Consider the following 18,935-nt stretch of genomic DNA (forward strand, 5'->3'; position numbering starts at 1 on the left):
CCAGCAGTGCCCAGACATATGAGGGGTGGGTGCCTATCACTCCCAGCAGTGCCCAGACATATGAGGGTTGGTGCAGAGGACTCCCAGCAGTGCCCAGACATATGAGGGGTGGGTGCCTATCACTCCCAGCAGTGCCCAGACATATGAGGGGTGGGTGCCTATCACTCCCAGCGGTGCCCAGACATGTGAGGGGTGGGTGCAGAGGACTCCCAGCAGTGCCCAGACATATGAGGGGTGGGTGCCTATCACTCCCAGCAGTGCCCAGACATATGAGGGGTGGGTGCCTATCACTCCCAGCAGTGCCCAGACATATGAGGGGTGGGTGCAGAGGACCCCCAGCAGTGGACAGACATGTGAGGGGTGGGTGCAGAGGACTCCCAGCAGTGCCCAGACATATGAGGGGTGGGTGCCCATCACTCCCAGCAGTGCCCAGACATATGAGGGGTGGGTGCCTATCACTCCCAGCAGTGCCCAGACATATGAGGGGTGGTGCAGAGGACTCCCAGCAGTGCCCAGACATATGAGGGGTGGGTGCCCATCAGTCCCAGCAGTGCCCAGACATATGAGGGGTGGGTGCAGAGGACTCCCAGCAGTGCCCAGACATATGAGGGTTGGGTGCCTATCACTCCCAGCAGTGCCCAGACATATGAGGGGTGGGTGCAGAGGACTCCCAGCAGTGCCCAGACATATGAGGGGTGGGTGCCTATCACTCCCAGCAGTGCCCAGACATATGAGGGGTGGGTGCAGAGGACCCCCAGCAGCGTGGGTACGGGCCGTACGTGCGTACCCCTACATCACCGCCACGATGGTGGTACGGCCCGTACCCACGCCCCCAGAGCATGGGTACGGCCCCAATACATGATGGATACAAGGCGTACACTCGCCACGGATGTAGGTGTACGGCTTGGTGCAGCACATCAGCTGTAAATTGGGGGTGGTGTATGGCCAGGACAGCAGTGTACCACAGCAAGGGCGCAGGTGGGCGGGTGGGTGCAGAGAACCCCCAGCAGTGCCCAGACATATGAGGGGTGGGTGCAGAGGACCCCCAGCAGTGCCCAGACATATGAGGGGAGGGTGCCCATCACTCCCAGCAGTGCCCAGACATATGAGGGGTGGGTGCCCATCACTCCCAGCAGTGCCCAGACATATGAGGGGTGGGTGAAGAGGACTCCCAGCAGTGCCCAGACATATGAGGGGTGGGTGCAGAGGACGCCCAGCAGTGCCCAGACATATCAGGGGTGGGTGCCTATCACTCCCAGCAGTGCCCAGACATATGAGGGGTGGGCGCAGAGGACTCCCAGCAGTGCCCAGACATATGAGGGGTGGGTGCCTATCACTCCCAGCAGTGCCCAGACATATGAGGGGTGGGGGCAGAGGACCCCCAGCAGTGCCCAGACATATGAGGGGTGGGTGCCTATCACTCCCAGCAGTGCCCAGACATGTGAGGGGTGGGTGCAGAGGACTCCCAGCAGTGCCCAGACATATGAGGGGTGGGTGCCTATCACTCCCAGCAGTGCCCAGACATATGAGGGGTGGGTGCAGAGGACTCCCAGCAGTGCCCAGACATATGAGGGGTGGGTGCCTATCACTCCCAGCAGTGCCCAGACATATGAGGGGTGGGTGCCTATCACTTCCAGCAGTGCCCAGACATATGAGGGGTGGGTGCAGAGGACCCCCAGCAGTGGACAGACATATGAGGGGTGGGTGCAGAGGACTCCCAGCAGTGCCCAGACATATGAGGGGTGGGTGCCCATCACTCCCAGCAGTGCCCAGACATATGAGGGTGGGTGCCTATCACTCCCAGCAGTGCCCAGACATATGAGGGTTGGTGCAGAGGACTCCCAGCAGTGCCCAGACATATGAGGGGTGGGTGCCTATCACTCCCAGCAGTGCCCAGACATATGAGGGGTGGGTGCCTATCACTCTCAGCGGTGCCCAGACATGTGAGGGGTGGGTGCAGAGGACTCACAGCAGTGCTCAGACATATGAGGGGTATGTGCCCATCACTCCCAGCAGTGCCCAGACATATGAGGGGTGGGTGCCCATCACTCCCAGCAGTGCCCAGACATATGAGGGGTGGGTGCAGAGGACTCCCAGCAGTGCCCAGACATATGAGGGGTGGGTGCCTATCACTCCCAGCAGTGCCCAGACATATGAGGGGTGGGTGCAGAGGACCCCCAGCAGTGGACAGACATGTGAGGGGTGGGTGCAGAGGACTCCCAGCAGTGCCCAGACATATGAGGGGTGGGTGCCCATCACTCCCAGCAGTGCCCAGACATATGAGGGGTGGGTGCCTATCACTCCCAGCAGTGCCCAGACATATGAGGGTTGGTGCAGAGGACTCCCAGCAGTGCCCAGACATATGAGGGGTGGGTGCCTATCACTCCCAGCAGTGCCCAGACATATGAGGGGTGGGTGCCTATCACTCCCAGCGGTGCCCAGACATGTGAGGGGTGGGTGCAGAGGACTCACAGCAGTGCCCAGACATATGAGGGGTATGTGCCCATCACTCCCAGCAGTGCCCAGACATATGAGGGGTGGGTGCCCATCACTCCTTGCAGTGCCCAGACATTTGAGGGGTGGGTGCAGAGGACTCCCAGCAGTGCCAAGACATATGAGGGGTGGGTGCCTATCACTCCCAGCAGTGCCCAGATATATGAGGGGTGGGTGCAGAGGACCCCCAGCAGTGGACAGACATGTGAGGGGTGGGTGCAGAGGACTCCCAGCAGTGCCCAGACATATGAGGGGTGGGTGCCCATCACTCCCAGCAGTGCCCAGACATATGAGGGGTGGGTGCCTATCACTCCCAGCAGTGCCCAGACATATGAGGGGTGGTGCAGAGGACTCCCAGCAGTGCCCAGACATATGAGGGGTGGGTGCCCATCACTCCCAGCAGTGTCCAGACATATGAGGGGTGGGTGCCTATCACTCCCAGCAGTGCCCAGACATATGAGGGGTGGGTGCCTATCACTCCCAGCAGTGCCCAGACATGTGAGGGGTGGGTGCAGAGGACTCCCAGCAGTGCCCAGACATATGAGGGGTATGTGCCCATCACTCCCAGCAGTGCCCAGACATATGAGGGGTGGGTGCCCATCACTCCCAGCAGTGCCCAGACATATGAGGGGTGGGTGCAGAGGACTCCCAGCAGTGCCCAGACATATGAGGGTTGGGTGCCTATCACTCCCAGCAGTGCCCAGACATATGAGGGGTGGGGGCAGAGAACCCCCAGCAGTGGACAGACATATGAGGGGTGGGTGCAGAGGACCCCCAGCAGTGCCCAGACATATGAGGGGAGGGTGCCCATCACTCCCAGCAGTGCCCAGACATATGAGGGGTGGGTGCCCATCACTCCCAGCAGTGCCCAGACATATGAGGGGTGGGTGCAGAGGACTCCCAGCAGTGCCCAGACATATGAGGGGTGGGTGCAGAGGACTCCCAGCAGTGCCCAGACATACGAGGGGTGGGTGCCTATCACTCCCAGCAGTGCCCAGACATATGAGGGGTGGGTGCAGAGGACTCCCAGCAGTGCCCAGACATATGAGGGGTGGGTGCCTATCACTCCTAGCAGTGCCCAGACATATGAGGGGTGGGGGCAGAGGACCCCCAGCAGTGGACAGACATATGAGGGGTGGGTGCAGAGGACTCCCAGCAGTGTCCAGACATATGAGGGGTGGGTGCCTATCACTCCCAGCAGTGCCCAGACATGTGAGGGGTGGGTGCAGAGGACTCCCAGCAGTGCCCAGACATATGAGGGGTGGGTGCCTATCACTCCCAGCAGTGCCCAGACATATGAGGGGTGGGTGCCTATCACTTCCAGCAGTGCCCAGACATATGAGGGGTGGGTGCAGAGGACTCCCAGCAGTGCCCAGACATATGAGGGGTGGGTGCCCATCACTCCCAGCAGTGCCCAGACATATGAGGGGTGGGTGCCTATCACTCCCAGCAGTGCCCAGACATATGAGGGTTGGTGCAGAGGACTCCCAGCAGTGCCCAGACATATGAGGGGTGGGTGCCCATCACTCCCAGCAGTGCCCAGACATATGAGGGGTGGGTGCCTATCACTCCCAGCAGTGCCCAGACATATGAGGGGTGGTGCAGAGGACTCCCAGCAGTGCCCAGACATATGAGGGGTGGGTGCCCATCACTCCCAGCAGTGTCCAGACATATGAGGGGTGGGTGCCTATCACTCCCAGCAGTGCCCAGACATATGAGGGGTGGGTGCCTATCACTCCCAGCAGTGCCCAGACATGTGAGGGGTGGGTGCAGAGGACTCCCAGCAGTGCCCAGACATATGAGGGGTATGTGCCCATCACTCCCAGCAGTGCCCAGACATATGAGGGGTGGGTGCCCATCACTCCCAGCAGTGCCCAGACATATGAGGGGTGGGTGCAGAGGACTCCAGCAGTGCCCAGACATATGAGGGTTGGGTGCCTATCACTCCCAGCAGTGCCCAGACATATGAGGGGTGGGTGCAGAGGACTCCCAGCAGTGCCCAGTCATATGAGGGGTGGGTGCCTATCACTCCCAGCAGTGCTCAGACATATGAGGGGTGGGGGCAGAGGACCCCCAGCAGTGGACAGACATATGAGGGGTGGGTGCAGAGGACTCCCAGCAGTGTCCAGACATATGAGGGGTGTTGGACAGGCCACACGAAGGGCTTGCTCCCTCCCCGCCTGACAGGGCCCAAGCCCCGGCCCACCAGGCGTGACCCACGAGAATCACCCGCACCCCGTCTCCCGACGGGACTCCTGCCCTCGGACCTCCATGTATCACGGGCCCAAGCCACCACCGGCTCCCTCGGCCGGGTCAAGCCGCCATCTTGGGCCCTGCGCCTCGAGGCCGCGTGGCCTCCCCCCGACCCTAACCCTGGGCCTGGCCGGTCCCGACATCCCGGCACCACCATCCACCCAGGAGGTGAGCGGACCACTTGGCAGGTCAATGGGAGAACGAAGCGCCAAGGACTCTCCCCCGCCAGGTGACGATCGCCTCCAGCTCCCCCAGGCACCGGCTCCACCCCCCCGTTGGGTGTCTGGACACCTTCACCCCGGACCCTCCGACCTCCAAGTGCGAGGGTCCGGACATCAAAGGGCACCTGCCCTATAACTGGAGCAGCTCCGGAGCAGGAAGTAGTTGTATCCTGGAGTCGAGAGACACCGAGAGAACTCAGCCTTGACGGACTACTGGCGCTGCCGTAGCCCTATCTTGTGAACTACCGTCCTGCCTGCTGGCGCTGCCGCGGCCTTCTGCAACATCCATCCTCGTCGGGACCTGCTGGCGCTGCCGCGGCCCGTTGTAACGACCATCTTCACCGGGACCTGCTGGCGCTGCCGCGGACCGTACATCAACCATCTTCACTGGGACCTGCTGGCGCTGCCGCGGCCCGTACCAGCTAGACCACCAAGCTCGAGGATTGTGAGCTACCCACCATACCACCTCAACTACCAGACTGGTAACCAGACTATCCCGCTACCCCTTTTTCCCACCTTGAGAGACTTGAATCGAGGGGACCCCTGAGTCCAGACCTCCTTGTACCTTTCCATCGTACCGTAAGAAGTGCTTATAAAGAACGCTAACTCGTCTCCTTGTGTGGTATCTGTCTGTGGGGGGGGGGGGGGAAGTTATTTATCTGTACGATCGCTGGAGACGGCTCTCCTCGGAGACCTCTCCCCTTGTCCTCGGCCGACCCTCCCGGTCCGTCTAACATTGGTGGCCAGCGGCGCGATCCGAATCAACGCGTAATCGTACAGAGAGTAGCTCACCCCACGACAAAACCACGATGTCAGCCAAAGACAGCGGTTCCACTGAAAAGTTCCAAATGGATAAATTGGAAGAATATAGCCACCGCGAACTTAAACAATTCTGCATGGAACTAGGCATTGCTACCACCGGCCTGAGTACCAAAGATGATTTGAAGCGCGCCCTTGAGTCATGGGCAGAAACTGGGATCACCGGATCCTCCGACCAAAACAGTGTCGCACCAGAGGGGAACGCCACGGCTCCAGAGGAGCGGGGAACGGGCCTCTCGCAGGAGGAGATCCAGGAAAGAGAAAGTGTTGGACCTGGCCCATCTGGCAGGTCCGTCCCTGAAGTTTTTATGCTATATGTAACCTGGGGATGGTGATTCCCCCTCTGAGTGAGTGTGAGGAGAGAGCGACCTCCCCTTCCATAGGAATACATGGGGAATGGATGAGTCCTCAGTAGTTCCCGGTGCGAAGGGTGTGCAGGGTCAAGTCTGGTATGGATGAACTCGGGAGGTTGAATGCTGCGCAACGGTATATGAGGTATGAGCGTGTCTAGTGCAGAAGTCCCTCTTTTGGAAGTTGGCATATTTGTGGAATATGTGCCTGGCGTATGATTGGCCGGGGCTGGCTGGTGAGCCTGGCTCCCAGGATCTGGGAGGGTCTGCCCGGTGGTGAATGGAGTGGTTAGCATACTGATGTGAGGGGAGGAGTGAGCCTGGGTCTGCTTGTGGATTGACCGTCTGGTTTGAGTGTCATGAATGAGGCTGGGTTTTCCCCAGACACTGCTGGCTCCACCCCCTGGGGTGCGGCTGATGTTCCTAGCCTGGCCAGTGTAAAGAATCCCCCATAACCAGTTCCAGCTGGTTCTCCCCCTGCCTGCCCCTTCAGACCAAGAATGTGTGTATAAAAAGGGTGCTGGGACACCCTGGACTGGTTCTTGTTCTCCAACTTGAATCTACCCGGAGCTGCTGCTGCTGGGGCTCAGGGGTGGCGTGCCTCCCTGGGCCCTGCCCTACTCCTGGACTAAGGATGGCCCCGTCCCCTCTTTGGCGCTGTTGGGCCCCCCTGAGGTCCTGGACTACCGACGGACTTTGGTAGCCTGCATCTAGCGCTGGGGGAGCGCTGTCCCTTCTGCCCAGCGCCTGGAAGCGCTGCTCCCTGCCCCTGCCGCTTTGGGGTCCTTCACTCCTGCATCCGCGCTGGTAGCGCTACAGTCCACGAGCCGGTGCCCACCCGGCGTCTACCCCGTGCTCCCAGTGTTCGATACCCACCCGCGAGTGCCTACCTCGCGTTATTCCCTGCCCGTGTGCCTTACGAGGGAGCCCACTCCTCGTCGATTTCTCCCCGAGTTCACCGCCGCCGCCCGGGACCCTAGTGACGTCATCCCCGGGCCGCGCTGGTATTGGCTGCCGGCCCGGGATTCCCCACTGGCGTCATCCCCCAGGCCGCGCCGTGATTGGCTGCCGGCCCGGGAGAAGGAGGAGAGGTCGGCCGAAGGAAAACGACGTAGCAGGAGCGGCGGGAGCCCACTCCGCGCCCCTGCGATACCCCCGTGAAGCTGCTGGCCTTCCCCGGGGCTCCCGAGAGAGAGAGAGCCCCGGAGCACAAGGAGAAGGCTGGCGCAGCGAAGGAGACCGGCGCACCAAAGCCGGTGAGTGCTGCTGCGAGCCCCAGGGAGGAGGGGCGTCGGGACACGTTGTCGGTGTCCGCCCCCCTCGAGGGAATCCCCGGTTGTGCCCGAGGCCCAGGAGGCCTCCCACGAAGCCCAGTCCCCCGAGAGGGACTCCGCGTGCCCCCCCCCCAATGGTCTGAGCCCTGCGAGGCTCCACCTGTGGCATTGCCCCCCAGAGCCAAGAGGCTCCACCGTATCATTGCCCCCAGAGCCCGAGTGGCTCTACCCGTTGGCACCCTTTTTCCCCAGGGCCGGTAAGGCTCCCACGGGGTCCCTCAGTGGCCCAGCACTTAGTGGGCCACTGCTACGTTTAGCTTTGCCCCGGGCTCCCTGCCATGAACATCGAGACACTTGGGCACCTTGCCCCAGAAAGGCCCGCTGGCCTGTGGATTGCCATGGACCAGGTCTAATGTGATCCCTACACGTATTCTGTGTTGCACCTCTACGGGTGCTCCTGTTGTTGTGTACCTTGTCCTATTTCCCCCCCCTGGATACCAGATGTCCCCTGTGCGATTCCTGGCCGTGGTCCCTTGGCCCTGTACTGTACCTTCTTCCCCGAAGCTCCTACCCGTGCCCCTGGCACCTTGTACGATGTGTGTTCCTATGTGTCCTGCCTAATACAGAATCTATTTTTCATATATATACTTGGTGTGGAGTTACTTTGTGGGAGGCCCGGGAGGTTGTTGTTGGTGGGTGCGTGCGCAAATGCTTCACATGTCCTCCGAGATAGGCCTGGCTGCCCGCGCCGCATTACCTAGAGGGCGAGCAGGGGTCGACCTTTCATAGGAGTGGTGGTCTCTGACTGGCTGTGGCGCAAGCCCTGGCCGGCCGGGGGTCCCAGTTCCTACACTGGTGTCAGAAGTGGGATCCGGACTTGTGTTTGCGCAGTACCCCAACGATAACTGGCCTCCCTGCAAAACTCTGTATTGTACATGGTCGCAAAGAAAGGAGATTATTGTTTAAAGGAGTTACGTAAATGTCCGCTCTGTGAAAGATGTGTTCGAGTCAGGTGTCCCCCCCCCGTACCCCGCTGAATATGGTTTAGGCGTCAGGTGTCGCCCTGGCTGAATTGACGTTACCCCGCTGAATGTGTTGGAGGCATCATGTGTTCCGTGCACCGCTGAATGTGTCTGATGCGTCAGGTGTCCTTCCTTACCCCGCTGAATGTGTTGGAGGCATCATGTGTTCCGTGCACCGCTGAATGTGTCTGATGCGTCAGGTGTCCCCCCCCGTACCCCGCTGAATATGGTTTAGGCGTCAGGTGTCGCCCTGGCTGAATTTACGTTACCGCGCTGAATGTGTTGGAGGCATCATGTGTTCCGTGCACCGCTGAATGTGTCTGATGCGTCAGGGTCCTTCCTTACCCCGCTGAATGTGTTGGAGGCATCATGTGTTCCGTGCACCGCTGAATGTGTCTGATGCGTCAGGTGTCCCCCCGTACCCCGCTGAATATGGTTTAGGCGTCAGGTGTCGCCCTGGCTGAATTTACGTTACCGCGCTGAATGTGTTGGAGGCATCATGTGTTCCGTGCACCGCTGAATGTGTCTGATGCGTCAGGATCCTTCCTTACCCCGCTGAATGTGTTGGAGGCATCATGTGTTCCGTGCACCGCTGAATGTGTCTGATGCGTCAGGTGTCCCCCCCGTACCCCGCGGAATATGGTTTAGGCGTCAGGTGTCGCCCTGGCTGAATTTACGTTAAGTTGTATCCTGGACAAGGAAGACCTGCTGGCTCGGCCGCGGCTTGCCTTGGGGAGAGCTGAACCTTGAGATCTGCTGGCGCTGCCGCGGCTCGTTTTGTGAAAGTTATGGTAGTTGTATCCCGGACAAGGAAGACCTGCTGGCTCGGCCGCGGCTTGCCTTGGGGAGAGCTGAACCTTGAGACCTGCTGGCGCTGCCGCGGCTCGTTTTGTGAAAGTTATGGTAGTTGTATCCCGGACAAGGAAAGACCTGCTGGCTCGGCCGCGGCTTGCCTTGGGGAGAGCTGAACCTTGAGACCGGCTAGTGCTGCCGCGGCTCGTTTTATTGAATTTATGTTAAGTTGTATCCTGGACAAGGAAGACCGCTGGCGCTGCCGCGGCTTGCCTTGGGGAGAGCTGAACGCTTAGTTCCCAGGTGGAAGACCAGTGGAGGGAGGAAGTTCCAAAACTGATAGGAAGGTGTGTTCTGAGGGTGTTCCTCCTGGGAGGACGCGGAACCTCAGAAGTAGAGGTAGGGTGGGGCATTCTTGCCCGTGACCTCTGGCAAGCCTGAGGGTGCGGACCCTAGGTGGAAGGAACAGTGGTAGGCGTGGCTACCCTGAGAAAGGGAGTGGAGAAGGGCTAGTGTGGGCCCGGGGTTACCACCCCCCACTCCGGATTAGCAGGGACCAGTGGTATCTGGGGAGCCCAGGGCCTGGTCCTAGTCACAGACAACTAAGGCGTACCAGTAGAGTAGCCTGGTTGGGCCTATGTCTTTATTGTTTTTTATTTTTTTTCACATTGTTAGCCTGTGTGTGTCTATCGGTCCAGGTAGGCGTTGAACTGGAGGGTGGCTCGGTAGCGCGGGCCACGTCCATGTTCTATCGCCCTGCAAGCAGGGAAGTCCATCACGGTAGTGATTGGTCTACCCTGCCTTTGGGCTGGGAGGGGCGTGTGTTGGACCTGGCCAATCTGGCAGGTCCGTCCCTGAAGTTTTTATGCTATATGTAACCTGGGGATGGTGATTCCCCCTCTGAGTGAGTGTGAGGAGAGAGCGACCTCCCCTTCCATAGGAATACATGGGGAATGGATGAGTCCTCAGTAGTTCCCGGTGCGTAGGGTGTGCAGGGTCAAGTCTGGTATGGATGAACTCGGGAGGTTGAATGCTGCGCAACGGTATATGAGGTATGAGCGTGTCTAGTGCAGAAGTCCCTCTTTTGGAAGTTGGCATATTTGTGGAATATGTGCCTGGCGTATGATTGGCCGGGGCTGGCTGGTGAGCCTGGCTCCCAGGATCTGGGAGGGTCTGCCCGGTGGTGAATGGAGTGGTTAGCATACTGATGTGAGGGGAGGAGTGAGCCTGGGTCTGCTTGTGGATTGACCGTCTGGTTTGAGTGTCATGAATGAGGCTGGGTTTTCCCCAGACACTGCTGGCTCCACCCCCTGGGGTGCGGCTGATGTTCCTAGCCTGGCCAGTGTAAAGAATCCCCCATAACCAGTTCCAGCTGGTTCTCCCCCTGCCTGCCCCTTCAGACCAAGAATGTGTGTATAAAAAGGGTGCTGGGACACCCTGGACTGGTTCTTGTTCTCCAACTTGAATCTACCCGGAGCTGCTGCTGCTGGGGCTCAGGGGTGGCGTGCCTCCCTGGGCCCTGCCCTACTCCTGGACTAAGGATGGCCCCGTCCCCTCTTTGGCGCTGTTGGGCCCCCCTGAGGTCCTGGACTACCGACGGACTTTGGTAGCCTGCATCTAGCGCTGGGGGAGCGCTGTCCCTTCTGCCCAGCGCCTGGAAGCGCTGCTCCCTGCCCCTGCCGCTTTGGGGTCCTTCACTCCTGCACCCGCGCTGGTAGCGCTACAGTCCACGAGCCGGTGCCCACCCGGCGTCTACCCCGTGCTCCCAGTGTTCGATACCCCCCCGCGAGTGCCTACCTCGCGTTATTCCCTGCCCGTGTGCCTTACGAGGGAGCCCACTCCTCGTCGATTTCTCCCCGAGTTCACCGCCGCCGCCCGGGACCCTAGTGACGTCATCCCCGGGCCGCGCTGGTATTGGCTGCCGGCCCGGGATTCCCCACTGGCGTCATCCCCCAGGCCGCGCCGTGATTGGCTGCCGGCCCGGGAGAAGGAGGAGAGGCCGGCCGAAGGAAAACGACGTAGCAGGAGCGGCGGGAGCCCACTCCGCGCCCCTGCGATACCCCCGTGAAGCTGCTGGCCTTCCCCGGGGCTCCCGAGAGAGAGAGAGCCCCGGAGCACAAGGAGAAGGCTGGCGCAGCGAAGGAGACCGGCGCACCAAAGCCGGTGAGTGCTGCTGCGAGCCCCAGGGAGGAGGGGCGTCGGGACACGTTGTCGGTGTCCGCCCCCCTCGAGGGAATCCCCGGTTGTGCCCGAGGCCCAGGAGGCCTCCCACGAAGCCCAGTCCCCCGAGAGGGACTCCGCGTGCCCCCCCCCCCAATGGTCTGAGCCCTGCGAGGCTCCACCTGTGGCATTGCCCCCCAGAGCCAAGAGGCTCCACCGTATCATTGCCCCCAGAGCCCGAGTGGCTCTAACCGTTGGCACCCTTTTTCCCCAGGGCCGGTAAGGCTCCCACGGGGTCCCTCAGTGGCCCAGCACTTAGTGGGCCACTGCTACGTTTAGCTTTGCCCCGGGCTCCCTGCCATGAACATCGAGACACTTGGGCACCTTGCCCCAGAAAGGCCCGCTGGCCTGTGGATTGCCATGGACCAGGTCTAATGTGATCCCTACACGTATTCTGTGTTGCACCTCTACGGGTGCTCCTGTTGTTGTGTACCTTGTCCTATTTCCCTCCCCTGGATACCAGATGTCCCCTGTGCGATTCCTGGCCGTGGTCCCTTGGCCCTGTACTGTACCTTCTTCCCCGAAGCTCCTACCCGTGCCCCTGGCACCTTGTACGATGTGTGTTCCTATGTGTCCTGCCTAATACAGAATCTATTTTTCATATATATACTTGGTGTGGAGTTACTTTGTGGGAGGCCCGGGAGGTTGTTGTTGGTGGGTGCGTGCGCAAATGCTTCACATGTCCTCCGAGATAGGCCTGGCTGCCCGCGCCGCATTACCTAGAGGGCGAGCAGGGGTCGACCTTTCATAGGAGTGGTGGTCTCTGACTGGCTGTGGCGCAAGCCCTGGCCGGACGGGGGTCCCAGTTCCTACAGAAAGGAACAGATTACACGAGTTGGAAATGGCACGACTCAAGATGGACGGTGAACTAAAGTTAGCCGAGCAGAAACTAAATCTAGAGCATCTGCGGCTCCGAGAGGAACGAGAAGAGAAACAGAGACAGAGAGAGCTTGAGGAAAAAAGAATAACACTCGAACACGAGCGCAAACTGGCGGAAATAGAACTTCGGAAACAGAATAAAGAACCGGGGGTGCCTGAGCGACCGCACACCCCAGGGGCAACCGAGAAAAAAGTCCACATCCCCAAGGATGTTGTCCGAGAGTATGTCCGAGAAGACGACATACAGCAGTGGTTCAAAGCCTACGAGATCGCCATGACCTCCCACCGGATCGACCGGAGTGATTGGGGAGCTGGACTATGGGGGAGGTTCGTCAACGAAGGTCGCGATGCCCTGTTGCAGCTCCCAGATCACCAAATGTCGTCCTACGACCACATGAAGGCTGCCCTCCTCACCCGTTACGGCCTCACACCCGAGATGTACCGCCAGAGGTTCAGAGACTGCACCCGGATCCCGGGTACAACTTGGGTGGAGTACGTAAACTATTTCAGCCGAGCCTTCGAGGGTTGGATCAAGGGGAGCCATGTAACGACCTACGAACAACTCTTTAACCTTATGGTATGGGAACACCTGTCGAACAACTGCTTCGTCGAGCTCAGGCAGCACCTCCTCGACAGTAAATTGACTGACCCCCGGCAGCTCGCCGCTGAAGCTGACCGATGGGAGAGCACCCGAGTGGGCCGGAGAGGACCACACGAGCCCTCCCGGCAACCCCCGTGGCCAGCACCACGCCCCCGGCCGGACGGGGAAACCCCCCGATGCGTCCAGGGTTCCGAGCCAATGTCACGTGCCACCGATGCCAGCGAGTCGGCCATTACGCCAATGACCCGAGCTGCCCGCAGAACCAAACGCCCAAGCCCCGCCAGGTCGCTGCCGCCACCCTGGGGGAAGAACGACTATCAGAGGAACAGGAAGAGTATGAGCCGGCCCAGCAAGAGTGGGAACCGGCCGCCATGGTTCTAGCGTGCCTAGGGGGAAAAGACATAGTCCCGCGGGCTCCCCTACCCGCCAACACCAGGAAATACGGTCAGTGGGTGACCATTAATGGGCATCGGGCCGAGGCCTTACGTGACACAGGCGCCAGTGTGACGGCCGTCCGCTGTCACCTGGTGAAACCCGAGCAGATCCTGCCGAACATTCTCTGCCCCGTCCGCTCAGCCGACAATTCCGAAAGTCTGTGTCAAATGGCCTGCATCCCCTTCGAATGGGGAGGGGTCTCCGGCCTGTTGAAAGTGACGGTCCGGGATGATGCCCCCGTGGACTGCCTCCTGGGGAATGACCTTGAGAGTTCCCCGTGGACCACCGTCGAGAGAAGAGAGCACCTGGGGATGCTGGGCCTCCCGGACTGGGCCTGCGTAACCACCCGGTCCATGGCCACCCGTGCCGTTCCCCGACCAGAAGAACCGGAATGGCCAGCACCTCCGCCCCCGGTCGCCCCAGTAGAAGACAACGACGAGGCCAACCCCCCGGAACAACGACCGAAGGGGACGCGCAACCCCAGGACGTCCCCGGCCTGGCTCAGTGGCGTCAAGAAGGGGGGCCCACCCAAGAACAGTTCCGCCAGGAGCAAAAGACCTGCCCCTCCCTCGAGGGACTCCGCCAACAAGCCAGCACCCAGAGCGCAGGGGACTCCACCGGAACTCACTGGGTCTACTGGGAGAACGACCTGCTATACAGCGAACAGAGAATCGCAGAGCTAGGGGCCGGTCGAGTACTGGTGGTACCTCTCCGCTTCAGAGACTTCCTGCTCAACCTGGCCCACGATGTTCCCCTGGCTGGACACCTGGGCCAAGACAAAACTTACAGTCGCCTAGTGACCCACTTTTTCTGGCCGAAGATGCGGAACGACGTCCTGAACCACTGCCGGTCCTGCCCCACGTGCCAGGCCAGCGGGAAGAGTGGCCGTAAGCTGAAGGCCCCTCTACAACCCTTCCCAGTGGTCACCACCCCGTTCGAGAGGGTAGGAATAGACATTGTGGGGCCCCTGGACCCCTGCACGGCACAAGGACATAGGTTCATCCTGGTACTGGTGGATCACGCCACCCGCTACCCCGAGGCGGTGCCTCTACGAACTTTAACAGCTCCGGTGGTTGGCCGGGCCCTAATGGGGATCTTCTCCCGGGTGGGCTTCCCCCGAGAAGTCGTCAGCGACCGAGGCACGAACTTCATCTCCAAATACATGAAGTCCCTCTGGCGACAGTGCGGGGTCACCTACCGCTTCACGACCCCCTATCACCCCCAAGGGAACGGACTAGTGGAGCGATTCAACCGCACTCTCAAGGGGATGATTGGGGGATTGGAAGAGCCCCTCCGTCGCCAGTGGGATGTACTACTCCCGTGCCTCCTCTTCGCCTACCGAGAAGTTCCCCAGAAGTCCCTCGGTTTTAGCCCTTTCGAACTCCTGTACGGGCACCCTGTGCGAGGGCCCCTCAGCCTAGTCAAAGAAGGTTGGGAGATGGCCCCCCCAAAGACCCCTCCAGACGTCTTCAAGTACCTCCTGACCCTGCGTAATCAGACCCGGCGCTTCAGGGAAATGGCCAAGGCGAACCTCGAGGCCAGCCAGGAAGACATGAAGAGATGGTATGACCACAATGCCTCCTCCATCGAGTTCGAACCTGGTCAACAAGTGTGGGTGATATCCCCCACCGAACCATGTGCCTTGCAAGATAAGTGGACGGGGCCCTTCAAGGTGGTCGAGCGCAAAAGCCCCGTCACTTACCTCATCGACATGGGGACCCCCCGGAACCCCCTTCGGGTCCTCCACACCAACAGACTCAAACCACACTTTGTGCGCTCAGAACTCAGCCTCCTGATGGCTACAGACAGTGGAGCAGAGGAGGACTCCGAACCCCTCCCGGATCTCCTGAAGACTCAGGAGAACGACGGTTCCGTGGACGGGGTCCGGCTCTCCGATGCCCTCACCCCAGAGCAACGCCAGGGCTGCCGGGACCTCCTGCTGCGGTTCGCTTCACTGTTCTCCCTCACTCCCGGGGTCACCCCTTGGTGCTTGCACGACGTGGACACCGGGGACAGTCCCCCTATCCGACACCGGGCCTACCGCGTACCAGATCGGGTACGGGCCTGCATACAAGAGGAAGTGGCCAAAATGCTCACGATCGGGGTCATCGAGCCCTCGGACAGTCCCTGGGCCAGCCCGGTTGTATTGGTCCCCAAAGCCGCTGCCCCCGGCACCACACCTGAACTGAGATTCTGCGTCGACTACCGGGGCTTGAACGCTGTCACCCGAACCGACGCTCACCCTATCCCCAGAGCGGATGAATTGATCGACCGGCTGGGGGCCGCCCGCTACCTCAGTATCTTCGACCTAACAGCGGGCTACTGGCAGATCGGTCTCACACCCCGGGCTCAAGAACGATCCGCCTTCTCTACCCCCGATGGCCACTACCACTTCAAGGTCATGCCCTTCGGCATGAAGAACGCCCCCGCTACATTTCAACGCCTTGTGAACCAGGTCTTGGCGGGGCTCGAAGAGTTCAGCGCTGCCTACCTGGACGATATCGCTGTATACAGCCGCCACTGGTCCGACCACCTCCTCCACCTCCAGGAGGTCCTACAGGCCCTCCAGCGGGCCGGCCTCACGATTAAGGCCGGCAAATGCCAAATTGGTCAAGGGTCCGTGACCTACCTGGGGCACCAGGTGGGGAGCGGGCTGGTGGCCCCACTGCAACTTAAGATTGCTGCCATCCAGTCCTGGCAGCCCCCCGTCACCCAGACCGAAGTCCGAGCCTTCTTGGGGCTCACCGGCTACTACCGGCGGTTCGTGAGGGACTACGGCAGCATTGTGGGGCCCCTCACGGGTCTCACGTCCAAGAACCAACCGAAGCGGATTAACTGGACCCCCGATTGTCAATCGGCCTTCGAAAAGCTGAAGGCCGCCCTGTGCACCGCCCCTGTGCTCCAGGCCCCCGATTACAGTCGGGAATTCGTAGTACAGACAGACGCCTCCGACCACGGCATCGGAGCGGTTCTTTCCCAAGTGAACCCCGAGGGTCATGACCAGCCGGTGGCCTTCATCAGCCGACGTCTCCTGGCCCGAGAACAGCGCTGGAGCACAATCGAGAGGGAGGCCTTCGCAGTGGTGTGGGCCCTCAAAAAGCTCCGGCCCTATCTCTTCGGTACCCACTTCCGGGTGCAAACCGACCATAGACCCCTGCAGTGGCTGATGCAGATGCGGGGGGAAAACCCAAAACTATTGCGCTGGTCCATCTCCTTGCAGGGAATGGACTTCACCGTGGAGCACCGGCCGGGCCAAGACCACACCAACGCAGATGGCCTGTCACGCTTCTTCCGCCTCGACGAGGAGAGTCCCCAAGAAGATGGGTGACTCTCCCCACCTTCAGCTGGGGGGGACGCATGTTGGACAGGCCACACGAAGGGCTTGCTCCCTCCCCGCCTGACAGGGCCCAAGCCCCGGCCCACCAGGCGTGACCCACGAGAATCACCCGCACCCCGTCTCCCGACGGGACTCCTGCCCTCGGACCTCCATGTATCACGGGCCCAAGCCACCACCGGCTCCCTCGGCCGGGTCAAGCCGCCATCTTGGGCCCTGCGCCACGAGGCCGCGTGGCCTCCCCCCGACCCTAACCCTGGGCCTGGCCGGTCCCGACATCCCGGCACCACCATCCACCCAGGAGGTGAGCGGACCACTTGGCAGGTCAATGGGAGAACGAAGCGCCAAGGACTCTCCCCCGCCAGGTGACGATCGCCTCCAGCTCCCCCAGGCACCGGCTCCACCCCCCCGTTGGGTGTCTGGACACCTTCACCCCGGACCCTCCGACCTCCAAGTGCGAGGGTCCGGACATCAAAGGTCACCTGCCCTATAACTGGAGCAGCTCCGGAGCAGGAAGTAGTTGTATCCTGGAGTCGAGAGACACCGAGAGAACTCAGCCTTGACGGACTACTGGCGCTGCCGTAGCCCTATCTTGTGAACTACCGTCCTGCCTGCTGGCGCTGCCGCGGCCTTCTGCAACATCCATCCTCGTCGGGACCTGCTGGCGCTGCCGCGGCTCGTTGTAACGACCATCTTCACCGGGACCTGCTGGCGCTGCCGCGGACCGTACATCAACCATCTTCACTGGGACCTGCTGGCGCTGCCGCGGCCCGTACCAGCTAGACCACCAAGCTCGAGGATTGTGAGCTACCCACCATACCACCTCAACTACCAGACTGGTAACCAGACTATCCCGCTACCCCTTTTTCCCACCTTGAGAGACTTGAATCGAGGGGACCCCTGAGTCCAGACCTCCTTGTACCTTTCCATCGTACCGTAAGAAGTGCTTATAAAGAACGCTAACTCGTCTCCTTGTGTGGTATCTGTCTGTGGGGGGGGGGGGAAGTTATTTATCTGTACGATCGCTGGAGACGGCTCTCCTCGGAGACCTCTCCCCTTGTCCTCGGCCGACCCTCCCGGTCCGTCTAACAAGGGGTGGGTGCCTATCACTCCCAGCAGTGCCCAGACATATGAGGGGTGGGTGCCTATCACTCCCAGCAGTGCCCAGACATATGAGGGGTGGGTGCCTATCACTCCCAGCAGTGCCCAGACATATGAGGGGTGGGTGCAGAGGACCCCCAGCAGTGCCCAGACATATGAGGGGTGTGTGCCTATCACTCCCAGCAGTGCCCAGACATGTGAGGGGTGGGTGCAGAGGACTCACAGCAGTGGACAGAGACATGGGGGGGTACATCATTATCAGATGACCACAGCTCCATGGGTGAATGTACATATCCCTAACTTAGGACAATGAGGATAGTGCCATAACAACACATCACTGACAGCATTGTCCCACTCCCAGGAGGAAGGAGCTCTTACCCCCACTGCATGACACACCACATGTGGGTGTGAGGACAAATAACAGATGCATACCCACCCCTGGCAGATGCAGCACAATACACACACTGAGATCATGCCACAAGACTGTATAGTCATGTCACTGTCTAACAAACTAAGAGAGCCAAAGAGAACACACACTGTCACGCACATCCCAGGACTGATAGGAATGTTCAGGTGCTGGGCTAGCCACCAAGAGGTTGTCTGTCATGGAAGGAATAGTGTGGAGTTCCCACAGATACAATGCCCACAGTTATGAGTCAGGTGTTCAAATACCCAGCAGAACAAGTACCATATGTGTACTAGGCTGGGATTACACACATGCAGTGTGCGGAAAAGGGACCATTTATCCATGAAGGCATGGCAAAATACTCTATACACAAGTACAGTGAGTACCAAGGATGGCACAGACAATGCAGGCGGACACATTGCTGAGCAGGCATGCCCAGAGTTGAAGGGATCCATCACCAACAAAGGACATGTAGACACAGGGCAACAAAACAATTGTGCAACTCTCTGCAGGGGAGATGCCAGGTGCCACAGAGGAAGGAACACCCCTTGGGACAATGTCTCCAAACACAAAGAGCAAACACGACAAAGAATCTTTGCAGAGATCGCGTGATGGCACGCAGATACCAGGTTCCACCCCATGAGCAGCAGACCACAACATTTCCCTGAAACATAACACATGCCCACAACCCCAACTCCAGTAGCATCAGTATCAACATCAATACCTGAAATGCAA

The sequence above is a fragment of the Triturus cristatus genome, chromosome 11 (assembly GCF_964204655.1).
Source record: "Triturus cristatus chromosome 11, aTriCri1.1, whole genome shotgun sequence".
In the NCBI taxonomy this organism is placed as follows: domain Eukaryota; kingdom Metazoa; phylum Chordata; class Amphibia; order Caudata; family Salamandridae; genus Triturus; species Triturus cristatus.